Below are 25,204 nucleotides of genomic sequence, written 5' to 3'. Positions count from 1 at the left end.
CATCCCCACTGTCCTCAGGAATATTAACACACTGACAGAGAACACAGATTCATATTAACACACTCACTGACACACTGTGTATATCATGACCCACAGTCAGATAAACCCTGTGAAGTGTAAAACACCCCCACTGTCCTCAGGAATATTAACACACTGACAGAGAACACAGATTAATATTAACACACTCACTGACACACTATGTACATCATGACCCACAGTCAGATACACCCTGTGAAGTGTAAAACACCCCCACTGTCCTCAGGAATATTAACACACTGACAGAGAACACAGATTAATATTAACACACTCACTGACACACTGTGTATATCATGACCCACAGTCAGATACACCCTGTGAAGTGTAAAACACCCCCACTGTCCTCAGGAATATTAACACACTGACAGAGAACACAGATTAATATTAACACACTCACTGACACACTGTGTATATCATGACCCACAGTCAGATAAACCCTGTGAAGTGTAAAACACCCCCACTTTCCTCAGGAATATTAACACACTGACAGAGAACACAGATTAATATTAACACACTCACTGACACACTGTGTATATCATGACCCACAGTCAGATACACCCTGTGAAGTGTAAAACATCCCCACTGTCCTCAGGAATATTAACACACTGACAGAGAACACAGATTAATATTAACACACTCACTGACACACAATGTATATCATGACCCACAGTCAGATAAACCCTGTGAAGTGTAAAACACCCCCACTGTCCTCAGTAATATTAACACACTGACAGAGAACACAGATTAATATTAACACACTCACTGACACACTGTGTATATCATGACCCACAGTCAGATACACCCTGTGAAGTGTAAAACACACCCACTGTCCTCAGGAATATTAACACACTGACAGAGAACACAGATTAATATTAACACACTCACTGACACACTGTGTATATCATGACCCACAGTCAGATACACCCTGTGAAGTGTAAAACACCCCCACTGTCCTCAGTAATAATAACACACTGACAGAGAACACAGATTAATATTAACACTCTCACTGACACACAGTGTATATCATGACCCACAGTCAGATACACCCTGTGAAGTGTAAAACACCCCCACTGTCCTCAGTAATATTAACACACTGACAGAGAACACAGATTAATATTAACACACTCACTGACACACAATGTATATCATGACCCACAGTCAGATACACCCTGTGAAGTGTAAAACACCCCCACTGTCCTCAGGAATATTAACACACTGACAGAGAACACAGATTAATATTAACACACTCACTGACACACTGTGTATATCATGACCCACAGTCAGATACACCCTGTGAAGTGTAAAACACCCCCACTGTCCTCAGGAATATTAACACACTGACAGAGAACACAGATTAATATTAACACACTCACTGACACACTGTGTATATCATGACCCACAGTCAGATAAACCCTGTGAAGTGTAAAACACCCCCACTTTCCTCAGGAATATTAACACACTGACAGAGAACACAGATTAATATTAACACACTCACTGACACACTGTGTATATCATGACCCACAGTCAGATACACCCTGTGAAGTGTAAAACATCCCCACTGTCCTCAGGAATATTAACACACTGACAGAGAACACAGATTAATATTAACACACTCACTGACACACAATGTATATCATGACCCACAGTCAGATAAACCCTGTGAAGTGTAAAACACCCCCACTGTCCTCAGTAATATTAACACACTGACAGAGAACACAGATTAATATTAACACACTCACTGACACACTGTGTATATCATGACCCACAGTCAGATACACCCTGTGAAGTGTAAAACACACCCACTGTCCTCAGGAATATTAACACACTGACAGAGAACACAGATTAATATTAACACACTCACTGACACACTGTGTATATCATGACCCACAGTCAGATACACCCTGTGAAGTGTAAAACACCCCCACTGTCCTCAGTAATAATAACACACTGACAGAGAACACAGATTAATATTAACACTCTCACTGACACACAGTGTATATCATGACCCACAGTCAGATACACCCTGTGAAGTGTAAAACACCCCCACTGTCCTCAGTAATATTAACACACTGACAGAGAACACAGATTAATATTAACACACTCACTGACACACAATGTATATCATGACCCACAGTCAGATACACCCTGTGAAGTGTAAAACACCCCCACTGTCCTCAGTAATATTAACACACTGACAGAGAACACAGATTAATATTAACACACTCACTGACACGCTGTGTATATCATGACCCACAGTCAGATACACCCTGTGAAGTGTAAAACACACCCACTGTCCTCAGGAATATTAACACACTGACAGAGAACACAGATTAATATTAACACACTCACTGACACACTGTGTATATCATGACCGACAGTCAGATACACCCTGTGAAGTGTAAAACACCCCCACTGTCCTCAGTAATAATAACACACTGACAGAGAACACAGATTAATATTAACACTCTCACTGACACACAGTGTATATCATGACCCACAGTCAGATACACCCTGTGAAGTGTAAAACACCCCCACTGTCCTCAGTAATATTAACACACTGACAGAGAACACAGATTAATATTAACACACTCACAGACACACTGTGTATATCATGACCCACAGTCAGATACACCCTGTGAAGTGTAAAACACCCCCACTGTCCTCAGTAATATTAACACACTGACAGAGAACACAGATTAATATTAACACACTCACTGACACACTGTGTATATCATGACCCACAGTCAGATACACCCGGTGAAGTGTAAAACACCCCCACTGTCCTCAGTAATATTAACACACTGACAGAGAACACAGATTAATATTAACACACTCACTGACACACTATGTACATCATGACCCAGAGTCAGATAAACCCTGTGAAGTGTAAAACACCCCCACTGTCCTCAGGAATATTAACACACTGACAGAGAACACAGATTAATATTAACACACTCACTGACACGCTGTGTATATCATGACCCACAGTCAGATACACCCTGTGAAGTGTAAAACACACCCACTGTCCTCAGGAATATTAACACACTGACAGAGAACACAGATTAATATTAACACACTCACTGACACACTGTGTATATCATGACCGACAGTCAGATACACCCTGTGAAGTGTAAAACACCCCCACTGTCCTCAGTAATAATAACACACTGACAGAGAACACAGATTAATATTAACACTCTCACTGACACACAGTGTATATCATGACCCACAGTCAGATACACCCTGTGAAGTGTAAAACACCCCCACTGTCCTCAGTAATATTAACACACTGACAGAGAACACAGATTAATATTAACACACTCACAGACACACTGTGTATATCATGACCCACAGTCAGATACACCCTGTGAAGTGTAAAACACCCCCACTGTCCTCAGTAATATTAACACACTGACAGAGAACACAGATTAATATTAACACACTCACTGACACACTGTGTATATCATGACCCACAGTCAGATACACCCGGTGAAGTGTAAAACACCCCCACTGTCCTCAGTAATATTAACAGACTGACAGAGAACACAGATTAATATTAACACACTCACTGACACACTATGTACATCATGACCCAGAGTCAGATAAACCCTGTGAAGTGTAAAACACCCCCACTGTCCTCAGGAATATTAACACACTGACAGAGAACACAGATTAATATTAACACACTCACTGACACACTGTGTATATCATGACCCACAGTCAGATAAACCCTGTGAAGTGTAAGACACTCCCACTGTCCTCAATAATATTAACACACTGACAGAGAACACAGATTAATATTAACAGACTCACTGACACACTGTGTATATCATGACCCACAGTCAGATAAACCCTGTGAAGTGTAAAACACCCCCACTGTCCTCAGTAATTTTAACACACTGACAGAGAACACAGATTAATATTAACACACTCACTGACACACTGTGTATATCATGACCCACAGTCAGATAAACCCTGTGAAGTGTAAAACACCCCCACTGTCCTCAGGAATATTAACACACTGACAGAGAACACAGATAAATATTAACACACTCACTGACACACTGTGTATATCATGACCCACTGTCAGATACACCCTGTGAAGTGTAAAACACCACCACTGTCCTCAGGAATATTAACACACTGACAGAGAACACAGATTAATATTAAAACACTCACTGACACACTGTGTATATCATGACCCACAGTCAGATACACCCTGTGAAGTGTAAAACACACCCACTGTCCTCAGGAATATTAACACACTGACAGAGAACACAGATTAATATTAACACACTCACTGACACACTGTGTATATCATGACCGACAGTCAGATACACCCTGTGAAGTGTAAAACACCCCCACTGTCCTCAGTAATAATAACACACTGACAGAGAACACAGATTAATATTAACACTCTCACTGACACACAGTGTATATCATGACCCACAGTCAGATACACCCTGTGAAGTGTAAAACACCCCCACTGTCCTCAGTAATATTAACACACTGACAGAGAACACAGATTAATATTAACACACTCACAGACACACTGTGTATATCATGACCCACAGTCAGATACACCCTGTGAAGTGTAAAACACCCCCACTGTCCTCAGTAATATTAACACACTGACAGAGAACACAGATTAATATTAACACACTCACTGACACACTGTGTATATCATGACCCACAGTCAGATACACCCGGTGAAGTGTAAAACACCCCCACTGTCCTCAGTAATATTAACACACTGACAGAGAACACAGATTAATATTAACACACTCACTGACACACTATGTACATCATGACCCAGAGTCAGATAAACCCTGTGAAGTGTAAAACACCCCCACTGTCCTCAGGAATATTAACACACTGACAGAGAACACAGATTAATATTAACACACTCACTGACACACTGTGTATATCATGACCCACAGTCAGATAAACCCTGTGAAGTGTAAAACACTCCCACTGTCCTCAATAATATTAACACACTGACAGAGAACACAGATTAATATTAACAGACTCACTGACACACTGTGTATATCATGACCCACAGTCAGATAAACCCTGTGAAGTGTAAAACACCCCCACTGTCCTCAGTAATTTTAACACACTGACAGAGAACACAGATTAATATTAACACACTCACTGACACACTGTGTATATCATGACCCACAGTCAGATAAACCCTGTGAAGTGTAAAACACCCCCACTGTCCTCAGGAATATTAACACACTGACAGAGAACACAGATTAATATTAACACACTCACTGACACACTGTGTATATCATGACCCACTGTCAGATACACCCTGTGAAGTGTAAAACACCACCACTGTCCTCAGGAATATTAACACACTGACAGAGAACACAGATTAATATTAACACACTCACCGACACACTGTGTATATCATGACCCACAGTCAGATACACCCTGTGAAGTGTAAAACACCCCCACTGTCCTCAGCAATATTAACACACTGACTGAGAACACAGATTAATATTAACACACTCACTGACACTCTGTGCATATCATGACTCACAGTCAGATACACCCGGTGAAGTGTAAAACACCCCCACTGTCCTCAGTAATATTAACACACTGACAGAGAACACAGATTAATATTAACACACTCACTGACACACTGTGTACATCATGACCCACAGTCAGATACACCCGGTGAAGTGTAAAACACCCAAACTGTCCTCAGTAATATTAACACACTGACAGAGAACACAGATTAATATTAACACACTCACTGACACACTGTGTACATCATGACTCACAGTCAGATACACCCGGTGAAGTGTAAAACACCCCCACTGTCCTCAGTAATATTAACACACTGACAGAGAACACAGATTAAGATTAACACACTCACTGACACACTGTGTATGTCATGACCCACAGTCAGATACACCCTGTGAAGTGTAAAACACCCCCACTGTCCTCAGGAATATTAACACACTGACAGAGAACACAGATTAATATTAACACACTCACTGACACACTGTGTATATCATGACCCACAGTCAGATACACCCGGTGAAGTGCAAAACACCCCCACTGTCCTCAGGAATATTAACACACTGACAGAGAACACAGATTAATATTAACACACTCACTGACACACTGTGTATATCATGACCCACAGTCAGATAAACCCTGTGAAGTGTAAAACACCCAAACTGTCCTCAGTAATATTAACACACTGACAGAGAACACAGATTAATATTAACACACTCACTGACACACTGTGTACATCATGACCCACAGTCAGATACACCCTGTGAAGTGTAAAACACCCCCACTGTCGTCAGTAATATTAACACACTGACAGAGAACACAGATTAATATTAACACACTCACTGACACACTGTGTATAACATGACCCACAGTCAGATACATCCTGTGAAGTGTAAAACACCCCCTCTGTCCTCAGAAATATTAACACACTGACAGAGAACACAGATTAATATTAACACACTCACTGACACACTGTGTATATCATGACCCACAGTCAGATACACCCGGTGAAGTGTAAAACACCCCCACTGCCCTCAGCGATATTAACACACTGACAGAGAACACAGATTAATATTAACACACTCACTGACACACTGTGTATATCATGACCCACAGTCAGATACACCCTGTGAAGTGTAAAACACCCCCACTGTCCTCAGGAATATTAACACACTGACAGAGAACACAGATTAATATTAACACACTCACTGACACACTGTGTATATCATGACCCACAGTCAGATACACCCGGTGAAGTGTAAAACACCCCCACTGCCCTCAGCAATATTAACACACTGACAGAGAACACAGATTAATATTAACACACTCACTGACACACTGTGTATATCATGACCCACAGTCAGATACACCCTGTGAAGTGTAAAACACCCCCACTGTCCTCAGTAATATTAACACACTGACAGAGAACACAGATTAATATTAACACACTCACTGACACACTGTGTACATCATGACCCACAGTCAGATACACCCTGTGAAGTGTAAAACACCCCCACTGTCGTCAGTAATATTAACACACTGACAGAGAACACAGATTAATATTAACACACTCACTGACACACTGTGTATATCATGACCCACAGTCAGATACACCCTGTGAAGTGTGAAACACCTCCACTGTCCTCAGTAATATTAACACACTGACAGAGAACACAGATTAATATTAACACACTCACTGACACACTGTGTATATCATGACCCACAGTCAGATACACCCTGTGAAGTGTAAAACACCCCCACTGTCCTCAGTAATATTAACACACTGACAGAGAACACAGATTAATATTAACACACTCACTGACACACTGTGTACATCATGACCCACAGTCAGATACACCCTGTGAAGTGTAAAACACCCCAACTGTCCTCAGTAGTATTAACACACTGACAGAGAACACAGATTAATATTAACACACTCACTGACAAACTGTGTATATCATGACCCACAGTCAGATACACCCTGTGAAGTGTAAAACACCCCCACTGTCCTCAGTAAGACTAACACACTGACAGAGAACACAGATTAATATTAACACACTCACTGACACACTGTGTATATCATCACCCACAGTCAGATACACCCTGTGAAGTGTAAAACACCCCCACTGTCCTCAGGAATATTAACACACTGACAGAGAACACAGATTAATATTAACACACTCACTGACACACTGTGTATATCATGACCCACAGTCAGATACACCCTGTGAAGTGTAAAACACCCCCACTGTCCTCAGGAATATTAACACCTGACAGTGAACACAGATTAATATTAACACACTCACTGACACACTGTGTACATCATGACCCACAGTCAGATACACCCTGTGAAGTGTAAAACACCCCCACTGTCCTCAGGAATATTAACACACTGACAGAGAACACAGATTAATATTAACACACTCACTGACACACTGTGTATATCATGACCCACAGTCAGATACACCCGGTGAAGTGTAAAACACCCCCACTGCCCTCAGCAATATTAACACACTGACAGAGAACACAGATTAATATTAACACACTCACTGACACACTGTGTATATCATGACCCACAGTCAGATACACCCTGTGAAGTGTAAAACACCCCCACTGTCCTCAGTAATATTAACACACTGACAGAGAACACAGATTAATATTAACACACTCACTGACACACTGTGTACATCATGACCCACAGTCAGATACACCCTGTGAAGTGTAAAACACCCCCACTGTCGTCAGTAATATTAACACACTGACAGAGAACACAGATTAATATTAACACACTCACTGACACACTGTGTATATCATGACCCACAGTCAGATACACCCTGTGAAGTGTGAAACACCTCCACTGTCCTCAGTAATATTAACACACTGACAGAGAACACAGATTAATATTAACACACTCACTGACACACTGTGTATATCATGACCCACAGTCAGATACACCCTGTGAAGTGTAAAACACCCCCACTGTCCTCAGTAATATTAACACACTGACAGAGAACACAGATTAATATTAACACACTCACTGACACACTGTGTACATCATGACCCACAGTCAGATACACCCTGTGAAGTGTAAAACACCCCAACTGTCCTCAGTAATATTAACACACTGACAGAGAACACAGATTAATATTAACACACTCACTGACAAACTGTGTATATCATGACCCACAGTCAGATACACCCTGTGAAGTGTAAAACACCCCCACTGTCCTCAGTAATACTAACACACTGACAGAGAACACAGATTAATATTAACACACTCACTGACACACTGTGTATATCATCACCCACAGTCAGATACACCCTGTGAAGTGTAAAACACCCCCACTGTCCTCAGGAATATTAACACACTGACAGAGAACACAGATTAATATTAACACACTCACTGACACACTGTGTATATCATGACCCACAGTCAGATACACCCTGTGAAGTGTAAAACACCCCCACTGTCCTCAGGAATATTAACACCTGACAGTGAACACAGATTAATATTAACACACTCACTGACACACTGTGTACATCATGACCCACAGTCAGATACACCCTGTGAAGTGTAAAACACCCCCACTGTCCTCAGTAATATTAACACACTGACAGAGAACACAGATTAATATTAACACACTCACTGACACACTGTGTATATCATGACCCACAGTCAGATACACCCTGTGAAGAGTAAAACACCCCCACTGTCCTCAAAAATATTAACACACTGACAGAGAACACAGATTAATATTAACACACTCACTGACACACTGTGTACATCATGACCCACAGTCAGATAAACCCTGTGAAGTGTAAAACACCCCCACTGTCCTCAGTAATATTAACACACTGACAGAGAACACAGATTAATATTAACACACTCACTGACACACTGTGTACATCATGACCCACAGTCAGATAAACCCTGTGAAGTGTAAAACATCCCCACTGTCCTCAGTAATATTAACACACTGACACAGAACACAGATTAATATTAACACACTCACTGACATACTGTGTAAATCATGACCCACAGTCAGATACACCCTGTGAAGTGTAAAACACCCCCACTGTCCTCAGGAATATTAACACACTGACAGAGAACACAGATTAATATTAACACACTCACTGACACACTGTGTATATCATGACCTACAGTCAGATAAACCCTGTGAAGTGTAAAACACCCCCACTGTCCTCAGTAATATTAAAACACTGACAGAGAACACAGATTAATATTAACACACTCACTGACACACTGTGTATATCATGACCCACAGTCAGATACACCCTGTGAAGTGTAAAACACCCCCACTGTCCTCAGTAATATTAACACACTGACAGGGAACACAGATTAATATTAACACACTCACTGACATACTGTGTAAATCATGACCCACAGTCAGATACACCCTGTGAAGTGTAAAACACCCCCACTGTCCTCAGGAATATTAACACACTGACAGAGAACACAGATTAATAATAACACACTCACTGACACACTGTGTATATCATGACCTACAGTCAGATAAACCCTGTGAAGTGTAAAACACCCCCACTGTCCTCAGCAATAATAACACACTGACAGAGAACACAGATTAATATTAACACACTCACTGACACACTGTGTATATCATGACCCACAGTCAGATAAACCCTGTGAAGTGTAAAACATCCCCACTGTCCTCAGGAATATTAACACACTGACAGAGAACACAGATTAATATTAACACACTCACTGACACACTGTGTATATCATGACCCACTGTCAGATACACCCGGTGAAGTGTAAAACATCCCCACTGTCCTCAGGAATAATAACAAACTGACAGAGAACACAGATTAATATTAACACACTCACTGACACACTGTGTACATCATGACCCACAGTCAGATAAACCCTGTGAAGCGTAAAACATCCCCACTGTCCTCAGGAATATTAACACACTGACAGAGAACACAGATTAATATTAACACACTCACTGACACACTGTGTATATCATGACCCACAGTTCGATACACCCTGTGAAGTGTAAAACACCCCCACTGTCCTCAGGAATATTAACACACTGACAGAGAACACAGATTAATATTAACACACTCACTGACACACTGTGTACATCACGTTCCACAGTCAGATAAACCCTGTGAAGTGTAAAACATCCCCACTGTCCTCAGTAATATTAACACACTGACAGAGAACACAGATTAATATTAACACACTCACTGACACACTGTGTACATCATGACCCACAGTCAGATACACCCTGTGAAGTGTAAAACACCCCCACTGTCGTCAGTAATATTAACACACTGACAGAGAACACAGATTAATATTAACACACTCACTGACACACTGTGTATAACATGACCCACAGTCAGATACATCCTGTGAAGTGTAAAACACCCCCTCTGTCCTCAGGAATATTAACACACTGACAGAGAACACAGATTAATATTAACACACTCACTGACACACTGTGTATATCATGACCCACAGTCAGATACACCCTGTGAAGTGTAAAACACCCCCACTGTCCTCAGCGATATTAACACACTGACAGAGAACACAGATTAATATTAACACACTCACTGACACACTGTGTATATCATGACCCACAGTCAGATACACCCTGTGAAGTGTAAAACACCCCCACTGTCCTCAGGAATATTAACACACTGACAGAGAACACAGATTAATATTAACACACTCACTGACACACTGTGTATATCATGACCCACAGTCAGATACACCCGGTGAAGTGTAAAACACCCCCACTGCCCTCAGCAATATTAACACACTGACAGAGAACACAGATTAATATTAACACACACACTGACACACTGTGTACATCATGACCCACAGTCAGATACACCCTGTGAAGTGTAAAACACCCCCACGTTCCTCAGGAATATTAACACACTGACAGAGAACACAGATTAATATTAACACACTCACTGACACACTGTGTACATCATGACCCAGAGTCAGATACACCCTGTGAAGTGTAAAACACCCCCACTGCCCTCAGCAATATTAACACACTGACAGAGAACACAGATTAATATTAACACACTCACTGACACACTGTGTACATCATGACCCACAGTCAGATACACCCTGTGAAGTGTAAAACACCCCCACTGTCCTCAGGAATATTAACACACTGACAGAGAACACAGATCAATATTAACACACTCACTGACACACTGTGTATATCATGACCCACAGTCAGATACACCCTGTGAAGTGTAAAACACCCCCACTGTCCTCAGGAATATTAACACACTGACAGAGAACACAGATTAATATTAACACACTCACTGACACACTGTGTATATAATGACCCACAGTCAGATACACCCTGTGAAGTGTAAAACACCCCCACTGTCCTCAGTCATATTAACACACTGACAGAGAACACAGATTAATATTAACACACTCAGTGACACACTGTGTATATCATGACCCACAGTTAGATACACCCTGTGAAGTGTAAAACACCCCCACTGTCCTCAGGAATATTAACACACTGACAGAGAACACAGATTAATATCAACACACTCACTGACACACTGTGTACATCACGTTCCAAAGTCAGATAAACCCTGTGAAGTGTAAAACATCCCCACTGTCCTCAGTAATATTAACACACTGACAGAGAACACAGATTAATATTAACACACTCACTGACACACTGTGTACATCACGTTCCACAGTCAGATAAACCCTGTGAAGTGTAAAACATCCCCACTGTCCTCAGGAATATTAACACACTGACAGAGAACACAGATTAATATTAACACACTCACTGACACACTGTGTATATCATGACCCACAGTTAGATACACCCTGTGAAGTGTAAAACACCCCCACTGTCCTCAGGAATATTAACACACTGACAGAGAACACAGATTAATATTAACACACTCACTGACACACTGTGTACATCACGTTCCACAGTCAGATAAACCCTGTGAAGTGTAAAACATCCCCACTGTCCTCAGTAATATTAACACACTGACAGAGAACACAGATTAATATTAACACACTCACTGACACACTGTGTACATCATGACCCACAGTCAGATACACCCTGTGAAGTGTAAAACACCCCCACTGTCGTCAGTAATATTAACACACTGACAGAGAACACAGATTAATATTAACACACTCACTGACACACTGTGTATAACATGACCCACAGTCAGATACATCCTGTGAAGTGTAAAACACCCCCTCTGTCCTCAGGAATATTAACACACTGACAGAGAACACAGATTAATATTAACACACTCACTGACACACTGTGTATATCATGACCCACAGTCAGATACACCCGGTGAAGTGTAAAACACCCCCACTGCCCTCAGCGATATTAACACACTGACAGAGAACACAGATTAATATTAACACACTCACTGACACACTGTGTATATCATGACCCACAGTCAGATACACCCTGTGAAGTGTAAAACACCCCCACTGTCCTCAGGAATATTAACACACTGACAGAGAACACAGATTAATATTAACACACTCACTGACACACTGTGTATATCATGACCCACAGTCAGATACACCCGGTGAAGTGTAAAACACCCCCACTGCCCTCAGCAATATTAACACACTGACAGAGAACACAGATTAATATTAACACACACACTGACACACTGTGTACATCATGACCCACAGTCAGATACACCCTGTGAAGTGTAAAACACCCCCACGTTCCTCAGGAATATTAACACACTGACAGAGAACACAGATTAATATTAACACACTCACTGACACACTGTGTATATCATGACCCACAGTCAGATACACCCGGTGAAGTGTAAAACACCACCACTGTCCTCAGTAATATTAACACACTGACAGAGAACACAGATTAATATTAACACACTCACTGACACACTGTGTACATCATGACCCAGAGTCAGATACACCCTGTGAAGTGTAAAACACCCCCACTGCCCTCAGCAATATTAACACACTGACAGAGAACACAGATTAATATTAACACACTCACTGACACACTGTGTACATCATGACCCACAGTCAGATACACCCTGTGAAGTGTAAAACACCCCCAAAGTCCTCTGGAATATTAACACACTGACAGAGAACACAGATTAATATTAACACACTCACTGACACACTGTGTATATCATGACCCACAGTCAGATACACCCTGTGAAGTGTAAAACACCCCCACTGTCCTCAGGAATATTAACACACTGACAGAGAACACAGATTAATATTAACACACTCACTGACACACTGTGTATATCATGACCCACAGTCAGATACACCCTGTGAAGTGTAAAACACCCCCACTGTCCTCAGTAATATTAACACACTGACAGAGAACACAGATTAATATTAACACACTCACTGACACACTGTGTACATCATGACCCACAGTCAGATACACCCTGTGAAGTGTAAAACACCCCCACTGTCCTCAGGAATATTAACACACTGACAGAGAACACAGATTAATATTAACACACTCACTGACACACTGTGTATATCATGACCCACAGTCAGATACACCCTGTGAAGTGTAAAACACCCCCACTGTCCTCAGTAATATTAACACACTGACAGAGAACACAGATTAATATTAACACACTCACTGACACACTGTGTACATCATGACCCACAGTCAGATACACCCTGTGAAGTGTAAAACACCCCAACTGTCCTCAGTAATATTAACACACTGACAGAGAACACAGATTAATATTAACACACACACTGACAAACTGTGTATATCATGACCCACAGTCAGATACACCCTGTGAAGTGTAAAACACCCCCACTGTCCTCAGTAATACTAACACACTGACAGAGAACACAGATTAATATTAACACACTCACTGACACACTGTGTATATCATCACCCACAGTCAGATACACCCGGTGAAGTGTAAAACACCCCCACTGTCCTCAGTCATATTAACACACTGACAGAGAACACAGATTAATATTAACACACTCACTGACACACTGTGTATATCATGACCCAGAGTCAGATAAACCCTGTGAAGTGTAAAACACCCCCACTGTCCTCAGGAATACTAACACACTGACAGAGAACACAGATTAATATTAACACACTCACTGACACACTGTGTATATCATGACCCACAGTCAGATACACCCTGTGAAGTGTAAAACACCCCCACTGTCCTCAGGAATATTAACACCTGACAGTGAACACAGATTAATATTAACACACTCACTGACACACTGTGTACATCATGACCCACAGTCAGATACACCCTGTGAAGTGTAAAACACCCCCACTGTCCTCAGTAATATTAACACACTGACAGAGAACACAGATTAATATTAACACACTCACTGACACACTGTGTATATCATGACCCACAGTCAGATACACCCTGTGAAGTGTAAAACACCCCCACTGTCCTCAGTAATATTAACACACTGACAGAGAACACAGATTAATATTAACACACTCACTGACACACTGTGTACATCATGACCCACAGTCAGATAAACCCTGTGAAGTGTAAAACACCCCCACTGTCCTCAGTAATATTAACACACTGACAGAGAACACAGATTAATATTAACACACTCACTGACACACTGTGTACATCATGTCCCACAGTCAGATAAACCCTGTGAAGTGTAAAACATCCCCACTGTCCTCAGTAATATTAACACACTGACAGAGAACACAGATTAATATTAACACACTCACTGACATACTGTGTAAATCATGACCCACAGTCAGATACACCCTGTGAAGTGTAAAACACCCCCACTGTCCTCAGGAATATTAACACACTGACAGAGAACACAGATTAATATTAACACACTCACTGACACACTGTGTATATCATGACCCACAGTCAGATACACCCTGTGAAGTGTAAAACACCCCCACTGTCCTCAGTAATATTAACACACTGACAGAGAACACAGATTAATATTAACACACTCACTGACACACTGTGTACATCATGACCCACAGTCAGATACACCCTGTGAAGTGTGAAACACCCCCACTGTCATCAGTAATATTAACACACTGACAGAGAACACAGATTAATATTAACACACTGACTGACACACTGTGTATATCATGACCCACAGTCAGATACACCCTGTGAAGTGTAAAACATTCCCACTGTCCTCAGGAATATTAACACACTGACAGAGAACACAGATTAATATTAACACACTCACTGACACACTGTGTATATCATGACCCACAGTCAGATACACCCTGTGAAGTGTAAAACACCCCCACTGTCCTCAGGAATATTAACACACTGACAGAGAACACAGATTAATATTAACACACTCACTGACACACTGTGTACATCATGACCCACAGTCAGATACACCCTGTGAAGTGAAAAACACCCCCACTGTCCTCAGGAATATTAACACACTGACAGAGAACACAGATTAATATTAACACACTCACTGACACACTGTGTATATCATGACCCACAGTCAGATACACCCTGTGAAGTGTAAAACACCCCCACTGTCCTCAGTCATATTAACACACTGACAGAGAACACAGATTAATATTAACACACTCACTGACACACTGTGTATATCATGACCCACAGTCAGATACACCCTGTGAAGTGTAAAACACCCCCACTTTCCTCAGTCATATTAACACACTGACAGAGAACACAGATTAATATTAACACACTCACTGACACACTGTGTATATCATGACCCACAGTCAGATACACCCTGTGAAGTGTAAAACACCCCCACTGCCCTCAGCGATATTAACACACTGACAGAGAACACAGATTAATATTAACACACTCACTGACACACTGTGTATATCATGACCCACAGTCAGATACACCCTGTGAAGTGTAAAACACCCCCACTGTCCTCAGGAATATTAACACACTGACAGAGAACACAGATTAATATTAACACACTCACTGACACACTGTGTATATCATGACCCACAGTCAGATACACCCGGTGAAGTGTAAAACACCCCCACTGCCCTCAGCAATATTAACACACTGACAGAGAACACAGATTAATATTAACACACACACTGACACACTGTGTACATCATGACCCACAGTCAGATACACCCTGTGAAGTGTAAAACACCCCCACGTTCCTCAGGAATATTAACACACTGACAGAGAACACAGATTAATATTAACACACTCACTGACACACTGTGTATATCATGACCCACAGTCAGATACACCCGTTGAAGTGTAAAACACCACCACTGTCCTCAGTAATATTAACACACTGACAGAGAACACAGATTAATATTAACACACTCACTGACACACTGTGTACATCATGACCCAGAGTCAGATACACCCTGTGAAGTGTAAAACACCCCCACTGCCCTCAGCAATATTAACACACTGACAGAGAACACAGATTAATATTAACACACTCACTGACACACTGTGTACATCATGACCCACAGTCAGATACACCCTGTGAAGTGTAAAACACCCCCACTGTCCTCAGGAATATTAACACACTGACAGAGAACACAGATCAATATTAACACACTCACTGACACACTGTGTATATCATGACCCACAGTCAGATACACCCTGTGAAGTGTAAAACACCCCCACTGTCCTCAGGAATATTAACACACTGACAGAGAACACAGATTAATATTAACACACTCACTGACACACTGTGTATATCATGACCCACAGTCAGATACACCCTGTGAAGTGTAAAACACCCCCACTGTCCTCAGTCATATTAACACACTGACAGAGAACACAGATTAATATTAACACACTCACTGACACACTGTGTATATCATGACCCACAGTTAGATACACCCTGTGAAGTGTAAAACACCCCCACTGTCCTCAGGAATATTAACACACTGACAGAGAACACAGATTAATATCAACACACTCACTGACACACTGTGTACATCACGTTCCACAGTCAGATAAACCCTGTGAAGTGTAAAACATCCCCACTGTCCTCAGTAATATTAACACACTGACAGAGAACACAGATTAATATTAACACACTCACTGACACACTGTGTACATCACGTTCCACAGTCAGATAAACCCTGTGAAGTGTAAAACATCCCCACTGTCCTCAGGAATATTAACACACTGACAGAGAACACAGATTAATATTAACACACTCACTGACACACTGTGTATATCATGACCCACAGTTAGATACACCCTGTGAAGTGTAAAACACCCCCACTGTCCTCAGGAATATTAACACACTGACAGAGAACACAGATTAATATTAACACACTCACTGACACACTGTGTACATCACGTTCCACAGTCAGATAAACCCTGTGAAGTGTAAAACATCCCCACTGTCCTCAGTAATATTAACACACTGACAGAGAACACAGATTAATATTAACACACTCACTGACACACTGTGTACATCATGACCCACAGTCAGATACACCCTGTGAAGTGTAAAACACCCCCACTGTCGTCAGTAATATTAACACACTGACAGAGAACACAGATTAATATTAACACACTCACTGACACACTGTGTATAACATGACCCACAGTCAGATACATCCTGTGAAGTGTAAAACACCCCCTCTGTCCTCAGGAATATTAACACACTGACAGAGAACACAGATTAATATTAACACACTCACTGACACACTGTGTATATCATGACCCACAGTCAGATACACCCGGTGAAGTGTAAAACACCCCCACTGCCCTCAGCGATATTAACACACTGACAGAGAACACAGATTAATATTAACACACTCACTGACACACTGTGTATATCATGACCCACAGTCAGATACACCCTGTGAAGTGTAAAACACCCCCACTGTCCTCAGGAATATTAACACACTGACAGAGAACACAGATTAATATTAACACACTCACTGACACACTGTGTATATCATGACCCACAGTCAGATACACCCGGTGAAGTGTAAAACACCCCCACTGCCCTCAGCAATATTAACACACTGACAGAGAACACAGATTAATATTAACACACACACTGACACACTGTGTACATCATGACCCACAGTCAGATACACCCTGTGAAGTGTAAAACACCCCCACGTTCCTCAGGAATATTAACACACTGACAGAGAACACAGATTAATATTAACACACTCACTGACACACTGTGTATATCATGACCCACAGTCAGATACACCCGGTGAAGTGTAAAACACCACCACTGTCCTCAGTAATATTAACACACTGACAGAGAACACAGATTAATATTAACACACTCACTGACACACTGTGTACATCATGACCCAGAGTCAGATACACCCTGTGAAGTGTAAAACACCCCCACTGCCCTCAGCAATATTAACACACTGACAGAGAACACAGATTAATATTAACACACTCACTGACACACTGTGTACATCATGACCCACAGTCAGATACACCCTGTGAAGTGTAAAACACCCCCAAAGTCCTCTGGAATATTAACACACTGACAGAGAACACAGATTAATATTAACACACTCACTGACACACTGTGTATATCATGACCCACAGTCAGATACACCCTGTGAAGTGTAAAACACCCCCACTGTCCTCAGGAATATTAACACACTGACAGAGAACACAGATTAATATTAACACACTCACTGACACACTGTGTATATCATGACCCACAGTCAGATACACCCTGTGAAGTGTAAAACACCCCCACTGTCCTCAGTAATATTAACACACTGACAGAGAACACAGATTAATATTAACACACTCACTGACACACTGTGTACATCATGACCCACAGTCAGATACACCCTGTGAAGTGTAAAACACCCCCACTGTCCTCAGGAATATTAACACACTGACAGAGAACACAGATTAATATTAACACACTCACTGACACACTGTGTATATCATGACCCACAGTCAGATACACCCTGTGAAGTGTAAAACACCCCCACTGTCCTCAGTAATATTAACACACTGACAGAGAACACAGATTAATATTAACACACTCACTGACACACTGTGTACATCATGACCCACAGTCAGATACACCCTGTGAAGTGTAAAACACCCCAACTGTCCTCAGTAATAATAACACACTGACAGAGAACACAGATTAATATTAACACACTCACTGACAAACTGTGTATATCATGACCCACAGTCAGATACACCCTGTGAAGTGTAAAACACCCCCACTGTCCTCAGTAATACTAACACACTGACAGAGAACACAGATTAATATTAACACACTCACTGACACACTGTGTATATCATCACCCACAGTCAGATACACCCGGTGAAGTGTAAAACACCCCCACTGTCCTCAGTCATATTAACACACTGACAGAGAACACAGATTAATATTAACACACTCACTGACACACTGTGTATATCATGACCCAGAGTCAGATAAACCCTGTGAAGTGTAAAACACCCCCACTGTCCTCAGGAATACTAACACACTGACAGAGAACACAGATTAATATTAACACACTCACTGACACACTGTGTATATCATGACCCACAGTCAGATACACCCTGTGAAGTGTAAAACACCCCCACTGTCCTCAGGAATATTAACACCTGACAGTGAACACAGATTAATATTAACACACTCACTGACACACTGTGTACATCATGACCCACAGTCAGATACACCCTGTGAAGTGTAAAACACCCCCACTGTCCTCAGTAATATTAACACACTGACAGAGAACACAGATTAATATTAACACACTCACTGACACACTGTGTATATCATGACCCACAGTCAGATACACCCTGTGAAGTGTAAAACACCCCCACTGTCCTCAGTAATATTAACACACTGACAGAGAACACAGATTAATATTAACACACTCACTGACACACTGTGTACATCATGACCCACAGTCAGATAAACCCTGTGAAGTGTAAAACACCCCCACTGTCCTCAGTAATATTAACACACTGACAGAGAACACAGATTAATATTAACACACTCACTGACACACTGTGTACATCATGACCCACAGTCAGATAAACCCTGTGAAGTGTAAAACATCCCCACTGTCCTCAGTAATATTAACACACTGACAGAGAACACAGATTAATATTAACACACTCACTGACATACTGTGTAAATCATGACCCACAGTCAGATACACCCTGTGAAGTGTAAAACACCCCCACTGTCCTCAGGAATATTAACACACTGACAGAGAACACAGATTAATATTAACACACTCACTGACACACTGTGTATATCATGACCCACAGTCAGATACACCCTGTGAAGTGTAAAACACCCCCACTGTCCTCAGTAATATTAACACACTGACAGAGAACACAGATTAATATTAACACACTCACTGACACACTGTGTACATCATGACCCACAGTCAGATACACCCTGTGAAGTGTGAAACACCCCCACTGTCATCAGTAATATTAACACACTGACAGAGAACACAGATTAATATTAACACACTGACTGACACACTGTGTATATCATGACCCACAGTCAGATACACCCTGTGAAGTGTAAAACATTCCCACTGTCCTCAGGAATATTAACACACTGACAGAGAACACAGATTAATATTAACACACTCACTGACACACTGTGTATATCATGACCCACAGTCAGATACACCCTGTGAAGTGTAAAACACCCCCACTGTCCTCAGGAATATTAACACACTGACAGAGAACACAGATTAATATTAACACACTCACTGACACACTGTGTACATCATGACCCACAGTCAGATACACCCTGTGAAGTGAAAAACACCCCCACTGTCCTCAGGAATATTAACACACTGACAGAGAACACAGATTAATATTAACACACTCACTGACACACTGTGTATATCATGACCCACAGTCAGATACACCCTGTGAAGTGTAAAACACCCCCACTGTCCTCAGTCATATTAACACACTGACAGAGAACACAGATTAATATTAACACACTCACTGACACACTGTGTATATCATGACCCACAGTCAGATACACCCTGTGAAGTGTAAAACACCCCCACTGTCCTCAGTCATATTAACACACTGACAGAGAACACAGATTAATATTAACACACTCACTGACACACTGTGTATATCATGACCCACAGTCAGATACACCCTGTGAAGTGTAAAACACCCCCACTGTCCTCAGGAATATTAACACACTGACAGAGAACACAGATTAATATTAACACGCTCACTGACACACTGTGTATATCATGACCCAAGGCCAGATGCACCCTGTGAAGTGTAAAACACCCCCACTGTCCTCAGTAATATTAACACACTGACAGAGAACACAGATTAATATTAACAAACTCACTGACACACTGTGTATTTCATGACCCACAGTCAGATAAACCCTGTGAAGTGTAAAACACCCCCACTGTCCTCAGTAATATTATCACACTGACAGAGAACACAGATTAATATTAACACATTCACTGACACACTGTGTACATCATGACCCACAGTCAGATAAACCCTGTGAAGTGTAAAACACCCCCACTGTCCTCAGGAATATTAACACACTGACAGAGAACACAGATTAATATTAACACACTCACTGACACACTGTGTATATCATGACCCAAGGCCAGATGCACCCTGTGAAGTGTAAAACACCCCCACTGTCCTCAGTAATATTAACACACTGACAGAGAACACAGATTAATATTAACACACTCACTGGCACACTGTGTACATCACGTTCCACAGTCAGATAAACCCTGTGAAGTGTAAAACATCCCCACTGTCCTCAGTAATATTAACACACTGACAGAGAACACAGATTAATATTAACACACTCACTGACACACTGTGTATATCATGACCCACAGTCAGATACACCCTGTGAAGTGTAAAACACCCCCACTGTCCTCAGTAATATTAACACACTGACAGAGAACACAGATTAATATTAACACACTGACCGACACAATGTGTACATAATGACCCACAGCCAGATAAACCCTGTGAAGTGTAAAACACCCCCACTGTCCTCAGGAATATTAACACACTGACAGAGAACACAGATTAATATTAACACACTCACTGACACACTGTGTACATCATGACCCACAGTCAGATACACCCTGTGAAGTGTAAAACACCCCCACTGTCCTCAGTAATATTAACACACTGACAGAGAACACAGATTAATATTAACACACTCACTGACACACTGTGTATATCATGACCTACAGTCAGATACACCCTGTGAAGTGTAAAACACCCCCACTGTCGTCAGTAATATTAACACACTGACAGAGAACACAGATTAATATTAACACACTCACTGACACACTGTGTATATCATGACCCACAGTCAGATACATCCTGTGAAGTGTAAAACACCCCCTCTGTCCTCAGGAATATTAACACACTGACAGAGAACACAGATTAATATTAACACACTCACAGACACACTGTGTATATCATGACCCACAGTCAGATACACCCTGTGAAGTGTAAAACACCCCCACTGTCCTCTGCAATATTAACACACTGACAGAGAACACAGATTAATATTAACACACTCACTGACACACTGTGTATATCATGACCCACAGTCAGATACCCCCTGTGAAGTGTAAAACACCCCCACTGTCCTCAGTAATATTAACACACTGGCAGAGAACACAGATCAATATTAACACACTGACCGACACACTGTGTACATCATGACCCACAGCCAGATAAACCCTGTGAAGTGTAAAACACCCCCACTGTCCTCAGTAATATTAACACACTGACAGAGAACACAGATCAATATTAACACACTCACTGACACACTGTGTACATCATGACCCACAGTCAGATAAACCCTGTGAAATGTAAAACATCCCCACTGTCCTCAGGAATATTAACACACTGACAGAGTACACAGATTAATATTAACACGCTCACTGACACACTGTGTACATCATGACCCACAGTCAGATACACCCTGTGAAGTGTAAAACATCCCCACTGTCCTCAGTAATATTAACACACTGACAGAGAACACAGATTAATATTAACACACTCACTGACACACTGTGTATATCATGACCCACAGTCAGATAAACCCTGTGAAGTGTAAAACACCCCCACTGTCCTCAGTAATATTAACACACTGACAGAGAACACAGATTAATATTAACACACTCACTGACACACTGTGTACATCATGACCCACAGTCAGATACACCCTGTGAAGTGTAAAACACCCCCACTGTCCTCAGGTATATTAACACACTGACAGAGAACACAGATTAATATTAACACACTCACTGACACACTGTGTATATCATGACCCACAGTTAGATATACCCTGTGAAGTGTAAAACACCCCCACTGTCCTCAGTAATATTAACACACTGACAGAGAACACAGATTAATATTAACACACTCACTGACACACTGTGTACATCGTGACCCACAGTCAGATACACCCTGTGAAGTGTAAAACACCCCCACTGTCCTCAGTAATATTAACACACTGACAGAGAACACAGATTAATATTAACACACTCACTGACACACTGTGTATATCATGACCCACAGTCAGATACACCCTGTAAAGTGTAAAACACCCCCACTGTCCTCAGTAATATTAACACACTGACAGAGAACACAGATTAATATTAACACACTCACTGACACACTGTGTACATCATGACCCACAGTCAGATACACCCTCTGAAGTGTAAAACACCCCCACTGTCCTCAGTAATATTAACACACTGACAGAGAACACAGATTAATATTAACACACTCACTGACACACTGTGTATATCATGACCCACAGTCAGATACACCCTGTGAAGTGTAAAACACCCCCACTGTCCTCAGTAATATTAACACACTGACAGAGAACACAGATTAATATTAACACACTCACTGACACACTGTATATCATGACCCACAGTCAGATACACCCTGTGAAGTGTAAAACACCCCCACTGTCCTCAGTCATATTAACACACTGACAGAGAATACAGATTAATATTAACACACTCACTGACACACTGTGTATATCATGACCCACAGTCAGATACACCCTGTGAAGTGTAAAACACCCCACTGTCCTCAGTCATATTAACACACTGACAGAGAACACAGATTAATATTAACACACTCACTGACACACTGTGCATATCATGACCCACAGTCAGATACACCCTGTGAAGTGTAAAACACCCCCACTGTCCTCAGTCATATTAACACACTGACAGAGAACACAGATTAATATTAACACACTCACTGACACACTGTGTATATCATGACCCACAGTCAGATACACCCTGTGAAGTGTAAAACACCCCCACTGTCCTCAGTAATATTAACACACTGACAGAGAACACAGATTAATACTAACACACTCACTGACACACTGTGTATATCGTGACCCACAGACAGATAAACCCTGTGAAGTGTAAAACACCCCCACTGTCCTCAGTAATATTAACACACTGACAGAGAACACAGATTAATATTAACACACTCACTGACACACTGTGTATATCATGACCCACAGTCAGATACACCCTGTGAAGTGTAAAACACCCCCACTGTCCTCTGGAATATTAACACACTGACAGAGAACACAGATTAATATTAACACATTCACTGACACACTGTG

The sequence above is a fragment of the Heterodontus francisci genome, unplaced genomic scaffold (genome assembly GCF_036365525.1).
Source record: "Heterodontus francisci isolate sHetFra1 unplaced genomic scaffold, sHetFra1.hap1 HAP1_SCAFFOLD_217, whole genome shotgun sequence".
Lineage (NCBI taxonomy): Eukaryota > Metazoa > Chordata > Chondrichthyes > Heterodontiformes > Heterodontidae > Heterodontus > Heterodontus francisci.
The sequence above is the reverse complement of the archived record's forward strand: the minus strand, read 5'-3'. Positions refer to the sequence as shown.